We start from the raw sequence: 11,887 nt of genomic DNA, 5'->3' as shown, positions 1-11,887 counted from the left end.
ACACAAATCCCAAATACTTTGTTATAACTTTGGACCAAGTACAGACTTAAAAAGCAACTTTAATTTTAAATGGGACTTCCCTGCCATTAAATACTTAGGAGTTTGGATCCCAAGAAATATTACTAAAATATACGATTGTAATTATGAACCTGTCACTAAGGCAATTAAAACAGATTTAGACAGATGGACAATACTGCCGCTAGATCTGTCGAACCGAATAGAAATAGTAAAAATGAATGTCCTTCCACGACTTCTTTACTTGTTCCAGTCACTTCCTGTTGAAGTTCCTCTTAAGGACTTCAGAGAAAGGAATAAGATAATTTCAAGGTTTGTGTGGAATGGTAAAAGACCTCGGATTAGATACAGGACCCTACAGTTAAATAAAGATAAGGGTGGGCTCTCTCTTCCATGCATTGAGGACTACTTTATAGCTGCCCAGATAAGATTTTTAGTGTGCTGGTGCAATCCAGATTATGTTGCCAAATGGAAAGATTTGGAATTATTACAATTTGATACCCCAGCACAGTCTATAATAGGTTACTCCCAGCTCCAGGATCTATATCTGGAAAAAGCTAATCAATGGACCAAAGTGACCCTCGGTGTTTGGAGAAAGACTTGCAAGAGGTTTGGTCTTGAGAAACATGCAAAAATTCTGAAATGGGTGGCATATGATCCAGAGTTTAAGCCAGCTAGTCTTGATAAACGATTCCATCAGTGGACGTACAATGGCATAACAGCTTACTGTACAATAACTTGTGATAATGCCTTGAAACCATTTTCTCACCTCTCCCATGCATATAATCTGGAGAGAAATGATTTCTTCAGATATCTCCAGGTAAGAGATTATTTTGACAAAGAAATCAAACAAGCAGAGGATAATAACCCTAATCTAGTCAGCATATTTATTGATGCATATAAAACTAAAGACAACAAACATCTCATATCACGAATCTATAAAAGTTTGCAAAGTTCCAAAAACCACTCTACTCTCTATATTAAGCAGAGATGGGAGAAGGAGTCTGGCCTGGAGATAGCTGAGGAAGACTGGTGTGATATTTGGAAGGGTCAGGCTAGGACCACCAACTCTAGATCATGGCGAGAATTCTGCTGGAAGTGTACAATACGATTTTTTATTACCCCTAAAATATCATCTAAACGACAGGCCTCTCAGGGACTTGATGAATGTTGGAGGAAGTGTGGTACAGCTATGGCAGATCATTTCCATGTGTTTTGGGCTTGCCCTCTAATCCATTCTTACTGGCAAGAGCTGGCAAAAGAAATGAGGATGATATTTGGAATTGAAGTTGTTTCCTGTTTTGTCACATTGTACCTCTGTAAAATGCCAAATGGTCTTGAGTCTCAGGACAGATATCTTTACAAAATCATCTTGGCTGCAAGCAAAAAAGCTATCACACGTAAGTGGATGCAGACAAACCCACCAACAAAGGACGACTGGATTGCAATTGTAAACGAAATTTATTCCATGGAAAAACTCACCTTCTTCTTAAGACTACGAGCCGATGTCTGTGTGAAATACTGGGAAAAATGGAACTCATATACCAGAATCTGTAACCCTTCACCTGTATAGATGGTATACTTTGTTTTGAACAATTGAATGGTCTGGAACAACCTCCTCTTTTTTTTTATTTTTTTTATTTTAATTTAATTTAATTTTGTTTTATTCTATTTACTTTTTCCCTTTTGTAAACCTGAAATTGAAATAAAAAGAAAGTGGAAAAAAAAAAAAAGGTGCTGAACATTCTGCAGTACATTGCTGACTCAAACCTAACAGACATCCAGCATTTATGAACTTGTTTATTTTTCTATGATCAACATTAATCTGAATTGTTTCTCTGATAATAGATCAAGAGGTTGATGAGGAAAGCTTTCACTGTCTAGGTAGTACAGACATCGATAACTTGATCACAAAGGTTGGACCAAGAGCAAAATTCAAGAAGAAATTCCAGCTGCTAAAGGTGATTTGAGTGTAGCTGTAATATTATGGTACTTAGTCTAAGACTTTCCTTTGTGCAGATCCATGCATTTAGAATTAAGATGAGCATGAATCCTTGTTTTGAAGACACTAACCAATAAAGGATTGTAGGACCAAAGTTTTATTATAAAGAAATTATTTAATTTCAATGGAAGCACAAAAAGTTGCATGGCTTTCCTCATTTTCTAATGTGTTTTTGCACTGTTGACAGGGGGGGCCTGGAGAAACGGCAGTACCTGCTCATGTAAGGATGAAAATGTGTCCTGAGAAAAAAAGGGGGTCCTCACTGTTATTAGATACTTTCCAGGACTTCACCTCTGGGTTTTTGCCAGACTCAGTGCAGATTATATTAGATCTGTGATGCAAATGAAGATGGGTGTGAAAATCAAAATGTTTTAATTGTGATTAAGCCTATCATGGCATACGTTGCTTCAGCCTAAAACCACTGTGATAATATGTCATGAGACACAGTTTTAGGACTTACATTTTCATCCCCAGGTTTTAGCCAAAAATAACACAAGTGGTCAAGGTAAGGTACACACCATCTTCATTGAGTTAATTTGTGTTTAAATAGCAATAACATCTTGCTTTGATAAAAAAAGAACATTTATGTTTGTAACATAAGAAAAAAGAAAGGTGGAGCTTCAGGGAGAGTCCAGCAGACCACCAACTAAGAAACAGCGACATGACACCTCGCACTCTGGTATCTATTTCATTGTCAGAATAAAGACTTACTACTATATGGTAAAACATGTTTTTGTCATTTTCATACTAAATGTCTGTTTCCAGGCTACATAAATTATTGTCTCATTTCTATCAGAACACTTAAGTCACCAGCATACTTCATGTGCTATGACAGTATATTAAACCTCTGGTGCTTTTACAATATACCAAAGCAACAATGGAAGATCCTCCAACAAATTAAATACATTTCACATGGACTATAACTTCAGGACCTTCAACTGGCGCAAAGCAGCTCACAGAGAAGTGCCAGTGTCAGTGCTAGTTTCTGTTGTGGTCATTTTCATGCCACCCACATTGTTTGAGTGACAAATTCACATGCACAGGCTGTGTGCCCATGGACATGTTGGTTCTTAAATGGGTGTTGTGAGGCATAATGTTGGTGTGTTTGTACACAGTAAGCACCTGAACTGCAACTGCACCATAGTCTTTAGATGTCACAGTACTGCCTGCCATTCACACTTTATTTAGATAGTAAGTTATTTGTACAATGGCTCATTTAAAATTGGCCTGATGTTTTAAACAGACAACATTTTCATCCTGTAACAAGTGACTGTCAAAATCTTATGATAAACTCTGGGGCTTCCTTTATTGACGAAGAAGAGAACACAACTCTCACACTGTACAGTCTTTTCCCCTTCTTTGTTTAACATGCCACCTAACTAATAAACCCTTTCCTCTTTTTTATATTACTCATGCTGTCTGAAGTGAAAACTGTTGTGATGTGTTTCCATAAAAAGCCACAGCCCCAAATAAACGCTCTTCCTTGTTTTTTTTTACTTTTACTCCAACAGAGAAATTCATGCTTTCTAAAGTGAAAACCATCATGACGTGTATCCATAACAAACTACAGCAGCAAGACAAAACAGAGCTCAATGAATTCCTGAAGTAAGAGTTTTTTTTTTTTTATCCATACTTTTTTAGGGATCAGTTTAAAGACAACATTGGCAACTGATCTCGACAGTATAGTTTCGGTTTTAGCTTTTTGCTGTTGTATTATGTACAGAATGAGATTTTGGTTTTGTCCCTTTTGTAGAGCAATTTCTCCAGATTCTCTGAAACGTTTAATGATATTCTAATCTGTATATGAAATCCCTGCATTATTCTGAAGTTGTTGAACAGTTCACTGATGCAGTATCTCTCAGAGCAGTGAACCTCTTTCCAAACCTCTTCAGAGTTACCCAGCCTCTCAACTGGCTCAGACGAATGTTCTACAGACACATTATTTTATTATTTAATTATGATAAGTTTCAAATTAATCAAAAGATATTTAAATTCTTGTACAACAGGGAGAAAATTTGTGAGTTGGAGACAGAAAAGAGAGAGATGGTCGGCGTCTTTGGAAGAACAGGGGCTGGAAAGAGCTCTTTAATAAATGCTGTCATTGGAGAGAAGGATCTCTTGTCTTCAGGAAGTGTCAGTGCGTGTACCTCAGTCATGGTTAAAGTGGAGGCTAACACAAAGAACCTGAATTATGAGGCAGAGATTGAATTCATCTCAAAACAGGTAAAATCAGCTGAGTATGCATACTTGATTTTAAAAAAGGGTAAAAATCTAAAAAAAGTAATGTAATTCTGTTTTTCAGGAGTGGAAGCATGATTTGTGGTTCTTGTTAACTTTCATCTTAAATGATGAAAGACCTGAAGACAATGCTGATGATTACAATGATGCCGTGGAAGTGCTGTCAGCGGTGTACGGAGAAGACTGGGAAAAAAACAGTTCCCAAGAAAGTCTCTGCAATGACAAACACTTCAGAGAAATCCCAGAATTCATCCAGTCCAGGAAGAAGACCTTGACCTGTGAATCAGTAAGAAAGAGAATAAATCCATAGTACCATTCATATATGCACAATACAAAAAAAAAAAGAAAAAAGAAGTCAATGCAAAGCATTCTTGTTTTAAAAGTCATAACATCTTACATTTGGACTAATGAGGTCTTTTATTGACACACTGACTAGCCATTCCAGTTTGGTTTTATATCAAGTATGTTAAGATACATTCAGTAAATTTAAAAAAAAAAACTATAAAAATGGAGGAAACTTGATCCTCAGTACTTCCATATCAAATACAGCTTTCTCAGGATCATTTATGCATGTCACCAGGTTGCTCGTGAAATTCAAATTTTACTCATCGTAGTAGATTTTAGTAACATCCTTAATCCTGCTACTAATTGCAGGCCAGAAAGCTGTCTGCAGAACTTGTCAAATACACAAGAAGTGGCTCAAAAGATGGAAAAGGTACAGAGGTAAAGAGATGGTTTTGGCCCCTGGTGAAGTGTGTGACTGTCCGGGTGCCGAATAATGACTTCCTCCAGCATGTCACTCTTGTGGACCTACCTGGAAGTGGAGACTGCAACAAAAGCAGAGATAAAATGTGGAAAGGGGTAATTCATTTTAATGATTAGTTGTTTTTTTTAGAAAGTGTAATATAAATTGATGATACTGACATCTATTTCAAAATAACTTTGATTACATCCCTCTAGGTTGTTGGAAGCTGTTCCACTGTGTGGATTGTGGCTGACCTTGTCAGAGCAGTATCAGAGAGAGAACCATGGGAGATCCTGAGAAATGCCAGCAGCCTTATGGGAAATGGAGGCCAGTGTCAGCAAATTCACTTCATCTGCACCAAGTCTGATGTCATCGAGGATTCAGATAATCCGTTAGTAATATTTATAACAGAAGTGATAGAAGTAGACCGTTGAAACCAAGAGCTGTGCCTTGATTAGCAACAACAAGAACCAAACATTCCATTTGAAAAAATATTCTGAGAAGAAAGAAAACAACTTAAAGCTAAAGAGTTTTTGAATTATGATGTTCCAGGACTTCAGATACTGTATTAGGTACTGCTTGATACTAATCTCTCTTTACAGTTCAACAGATCATGTTCGCGCTTCCATCTTCAAGAGGAACATACAAGCCAAGGAAGCAGTGAAGAGAGAATTCAGGAAACTACACAAAGTTGGTGTAAATTTTACAGATTGTCCAAAAATGTTAAAGTTGTTGTTTAATTAAAACCCTAAATCATCTTTTCTTTTTTCTTTGAAGAAACATTTCAGTGATGAATGTTTCGAAGTGTTCACAGTGAGCTCCAAAGAATTCAGAAAAAAAAAAAAGTCTGGAGCCAAATGAAACTGGTAGGTTAAGTCCATGCATAACTGAACAACCAAACATATATAACATGTAAGATCAAAGAATATTGCCCTGCTGGTAGAATTGTATTTTTTGTTTTTATGTAGAAATCCCAAAACTTCAGGAATTTCTGCAAAACCTCAACGACTGTCACTCAGAGACATTGAACTATGTGTCTGGAGCGTACGGGATTCTGTCCTTGATTCAAGGGGCCAGCTGTACAGAAGTGGTAAGATCAAGCAACAACATATTTATTGTGTTTAGTATTGCAATAGTTTTGACGGATGATAGTCAAGAAAAGAGAAAAAAAAAATTCCATTCAATAAAAAAGTGGTAAAATATTCTATTTATTCTATTCTATATTAAAGTCTGAAACCTGGGTGAGCTTCTAACGTAATTGGGGTGTAGCCAGTAATTAGCGATAAGGAATTCCAGGAAAGACTTTCTTTTCTGTGTGCTGCACTGTTTATAGTCCCATTGACAGCCTGAAAGCGACCTTGTGTTAAGATCATCAGCAAAGCAAATCCCACCTTTCAATTTGTCTGTATTGGTTTGTAGTAGTAGTTCAGCTGTTTTTGATGAGTCTCAGTGTGACAGTAGACAGTAGGTTACATAGAGGCTTCACTCTTGCTTACTTCAGTATCACGAACCAAAAAAAAAAAATTGATTAACAGGTCTTAACTTGATAGTCTTTCCTCAAGAGGGGAAGAAGACTTTTAAATGTCTGTTGAATGAGGGTCAGGTTGACAATTTTTGACACAAACATACTTGTAGCTTTAAGGCTGGTCCACACAAAATATTTTTAATATCTTAATAGATGTGTCCATACATGATGACAATTAATGATAGCAGTTACAGTTTTGTTCCTCTCGTGTGCAAACAGCAATAATGTGTACAAAACATCATACAACTCGAATAGATTCAAACAACCAATAATCCATATTTTAATGTAATGTAGTTTTTGTAAATACAGATGAAATACAAATAAGAAAGACACTGTGACAATGGACAGTCTATCATCTGTGGGCTTGATTATCAAAAGTATACTAATCTGAATGGAAGCCCAATCAGGCACAAATATATTAGTGTTTGCAATTGCAAATCATAAACTATAATAACACATTATTTTTTTCTTTATGATTTAAGGCTGGAACAAAAGTTGATGTACGGAAAGACGTTGCAGAAAACCTAGATTGTGGACTTATGGAGGTGTTACAGCCCATGGTAAAGACCATGGAGGCTTTCAGAAAGTGCCTCATGGAAGGGGTTGAAAATTCCAAAAGATCATTGGAAAGAACCTTGAAGAACTTCTTATACCCTGTATGTATTTACATATTGTATTATTTTATCCAGAGCACTGATTCTGCAACTCATGTAAAAATGTAAAATTACTTTTGTAATTATGTTTTCTTTTTCAGAGGAGGCAAACAGGAAGTGGTTTTCACAGGAAATTGAAGTATATAGTTGCTAACAATGGCAGCTTCAAACCAACAAAAGGGAAACAAGAGAACTTCAATGAGAAATTAGCTTCAAAGCTGACTGAGAGCATTGATGAGGAATTTAGGAAGACTTTCCCGTAAGAAATCAGTTGATACATAACTCTCTAAAGTGCTAATTAAATAAAAATAGAACAATTGTATACAATGAAGTAATGCAAATCATTGTATAGAATACATACAGATACAATTCTTAAATTTGAAACTTGTCTCTGCTTGCTTGATGAAACATTGTCTTGTTTCAGAAATGACTCAAATGTGATCCATTCAACGGGGCCATCACTTCCTTTTCCCTTAAAACAGAGAAGCTGATGGAAAAGTACAAAGATGTGCAACTGCAACTGACATATCTGAAGACAGAGGTAAAAGATGGAAGTATTACCTACTTATACAGCACTATTGTCCCATGCTGTTGATCAGAGTGGGGAGACTCAAAAACGGTGAGAAAATAACCTAAACAAAATATAAGTAACAAAGGGGTAAGTCAGACCTGGTAGTAACACGCCTCCTGAATGATCCAATCACAAGTGGACAGTTCATATAGCAAGCGCTGACACATAGCACCTCCAAATGTGTTTCCAGTGACCACTTATGATTGGATTTTACTTTCCCATTATGTAACACAAAACCCCATTTGCCTTCATTAGCATTTAAAAACTAGACACTCTGTATCTGTGCGCACTCAACTGTAGTTCATAAACTACTAAAGTCCTTAGATTCTTGCAATGACATGAGAAGTTAATTTAAATACAGTTTTCATGAGACACAGGGAAGAAATCTCAAATCAGTCACATGAGTGGAGAGTGGACTGTCACTTCACATGATTTTTGCCATGGGTACAGGGAGAGTGGTCGGTTCTTAATGTGGACCAGGACACATGAGCATACACTCTGCTAGATCAGTGTGAACAAATGTGTCCCAGACCACCTTGCATCTTGAGGTGTTCATAGGCTACCTGTGTAGAACAGATTGCTCATTGTGATCCCAGAGGGGATGTTAGTAACAGGTGTAAACAGGGTGTGGATTAAAGTGTTCATATACAAGATGTGATGTAGATTCTGAAATTGATTATTTTCTCTCTTGAAGGAAGACAAACTGAAGACAAAACTGGACAGAACCATTCGGGAGCGTAAGAAAGAAGTCTACAGCAGCCTGACAACCACTATCGAAGAAATCATGCAAAAATGCTATGACGGTAACATAAAAGATTGTGGCTTATAAAATATGACTCTATATCAAATCAACATCATTGATATGTGGAGAAACTGCTTTCAACCATTTTTTTTTCTGCTTCAGAGGCAAAAAAATGTACAGGCAAAGGCTCCCTAAATGGCATGAGGGAAGTCATTGAGCAGCATGTGCATTCTAAGAAGGACTACATGTTTGAGGAGGCTAGAGATGCAATGGTGTCAAAACTGCAAAATTTGATGGTTTGATACATTTTATTGTATAACAAAGAATGATATTTGGAGTATTTTTTGTAGCACATCATAATCGTTATGCATGATTTTATCTTGTTTCACTTGAAGGTTCTTTCTATTTGTATATTGAGTGAAAGGGGATTTTGGTCTTAATACAATGCAAACAGGGTTACTAAGCAGATACTTTTGATATTTATCATTCAAAAAATAAGAAAGAAACTAATACTTGATCACACACTTAAAAAATCTGTTAAATGCAGACTTGGACTTTGCAATGTCTGAGCAACCCAATCAGCACACATTTAAACTGTTAATTCATGTAGGATTCAGTACGTAACATGTAAGATGTTAAATATTTTGTTTTGATTTAGGAGGACATCCTGAAGACACTGTACAAAACGATGCAGGAATCAATTGACCGATCACTCAAGAATGATGATCAGTCACTTCCAGGTAATGTAAATATACAACATAAAATAAAATTAAATTAAAAATAAATTAAAAAACATAATTATTTTTGTCTGCCAAAGTAAAAACAAACTTAAAAAACTTTGCTGGCATGAGTAGTGGTGAAGATTTATTTTCTGTACAGTTGAATCACTGGGGAGTTGAAAATTGGTTGCCATAAACTTACTTTTGATTATACAATCCAGTTTGCATAATTGTCATGTTCAGTCCTGCATTGATCCCTGTAGTTTTCAAACCCTTGTATCAGCAAGGAGCTCATCCATTTGGATGTTATTTTGAACATTGAATGTATTTATGACAATTACGGGGTTCATACTTGAAAAAAAAAAAAATCTTAAGTTGTACTCCAATCTCCCTGATACCTGGATACAAGCTGTTCAAATGTTGTGCTCCACTCAAAAGGTAAGCTCACGTCAATGCAACAAGTTTTGAGGGTTTTTCATCATCCAGGCTGCCCCAAACTTTTCTTGTTTTGACATTGAGTTGAAGTAACATTGACGGTACCTTGAAAGACAGGAACATGATGACTTTAGAAGAAGTTGTGGGTAGCTGTTCTCTTGAACTACATAGTGAATACAGGAAGGAGCATTTAACCCCTTTGTGCCTCCCATGAAATACAAGAAAACATAATCATTTCCAAAGTTCAGTCTGCTGTAGATATTCCCTGACTGTGCCACACACCCAAGTGAACAAAGGTGAAAGGAAAATGTCTGATGCTTGCAGTAGACACTTTTGTTTTACTTTAACAGATGTCAGAGAGGAGCTGGAGACATTGAAAAATACCGCAAAGAGTTGAAGAAGAGCAACAATGAAGAAGCATCTGCAGTTTGGTAAACTTTTCTTTGAATGTCTAGATACTGTCCCTATAAAAAGCTGATATAAAAAATGCTAACAACACTTCTAATCACTTTAGTGCTGCCCAACCTGACCCTTCAAATGCACAGGTAGGCTTTTGTAATTTTGATGATTGATGGTTAGCATCCTGGCTCACAATAAATAAGTGAAATGCCAGGCATTATCCTTCAATACCCCAACTTTCCTGTTTACTCTCTGGTGGATATTTCAGGTCTAAAGAGAAACAGTAGAGGTCTGATGTACCACTGAGGGTCCCAGAAGGGAAGATGACGGGACGGAAGAGGCCCCTGGATTTTGTGTCCACCTTTTGTCAATTTTTTTGTCTTTGCTCTCTTGGAGTCTTGTTTTTAACATGTTTGTTTACCTTGAATTTTAAACACAGAGATGTGATTATGACAGAAATGTCAATGGGGGATGATCAGCCAAATTGTCCAGATTATTTTTTACCAGATATGTTTTGTTTTTTATGGTAAGGGTTTTTTAAGATTAATTCAGACAGACATTTTGTTCTTTAGTGTTTAAGCAGTCTTAAATGGTTGTATACAGTCTGGTACACCATATTTTAACAATAGCAATAAAAATCAACCTGAGATTCCCAGGGAGAATGCTCAGAGGGTAATGTATTTACTGGGGAGAGATTGAGGCTCTTTTTGGGGACAACTTCTGGTTTCAAATTTTATTCAACACTCAGAGAAATTATTAGGAGAGAGATTTGCTAAAATCAAATCTATATTGTCCCTACCAGGGACATTAAAAATGAGTGGGCACAGTCGAGAAATGTGATTTGTTCGGCAAGGACAGTTCGAAACCGACTTCTTGAAGCCGGTCTGAAGTCACACAGAGCACGGAAGAAGCCCTTCATCAACGAAAGGTAGAGGAAGGCCCGGCTACTCTTTGCTCGGGATGACAAGGATTGGGCTGTTGATGATTGGGCTTATGTTGCGTTCACACCAGACGCAAACGACGCAAGAATGTTTTGTGTCCCTTGCCACACGGCAAAGTCAGTTAAAGCATGGATGGAGAACCAGTACATTCGAACCATGCCTTGGCCTGCTCAATCACCAGATCTAAATTCAATTGAAAACCTGTGGAAAATGATCAAAATCAAAATGGAGAACCACAAGCCCCAAGACAAAGCAAATTTGTTTGAATTGTTGCAACAGGAATGGGCTGCTGTGACAGCAGAAGCTGCAGAACAATGTCAGATGCTGGTGGAGAGCATGCCAAGACGCTTGGCTGCAGTCATTAAACACAATGGTTATGAAATTAAGTACTAACTCCTGTGTGTGCCATGTGACTAAAACAGACAGAAAAGAAAACATGGAATGTCTAGAAGCACTGTTTTTGGCAGTACAATGCCATCGCTATTGATGTAAGAACTTAAGTGATTTTGGTTATCAAGAAAACCATGGAAAATGGCTAGATATCAGCTCTTAAATTAAACTCTTAGCTTTTTTCGTTATCATTTTATTTTTCCAAACAAATGTACCTTTAGTTTTACCAGGCATTAAAATGAACACGAAATTGAAGAAAACAAGGGTGGTCTAATAATTTTTTGCATGACTGTATAGATGGCAGGCCATTCAGGTATAGCAGGCCTTTCAGAGTCTAAATGTATGGAATGAAAGTCTGAATATATTGAATAAAAGTCTGAAAATATGGAATGAAGTCTGTATGAAAGGGAAACTGGTTTTCCATCGGTATAAGATTTATTTCCAAGAAGCAATTTTACAACGATGCACAAGCAACATAGAAAACCGCAGCAGATTGTTAAGCAAAACCCAAG

The 11,887-nt window shown here is 36.8% G+C and overlaps 1 pseudogene; it reads left to right on the top strand.

Annotated features, from left to right (window-relative positions):
• The first annotated feature begins 1,339 nt into the window (after positions 1-1,339).
• LOC117832348 lies at positions 1,340-11,701 on the top strand (annotated as a pseudogene).
• Positions 11,702-11,887: the final 186 nt, after the last annotated feature.

The sequence above is a fragment of the Notolabrus celidotus genome, chromosome 20, assembly GCF_009762535.1.
Source record: "Notolabrus celidotus isolate fNotCel1 chromosome 20, fNotCel1.pri, whole genome shotgun sequence".
NCBI classification, from domain to species: domain Eukaryota; kingdom Metazoa; phylum Chordata; class Actinopteri; order Labriformes; family Labridae; genus Notolabrus; species Notolabrus celidotus.
Note: the sequence above shows the minus strand (reverse complement) of the source record. Positions and strands in the feature narration are given on the sequence as shown.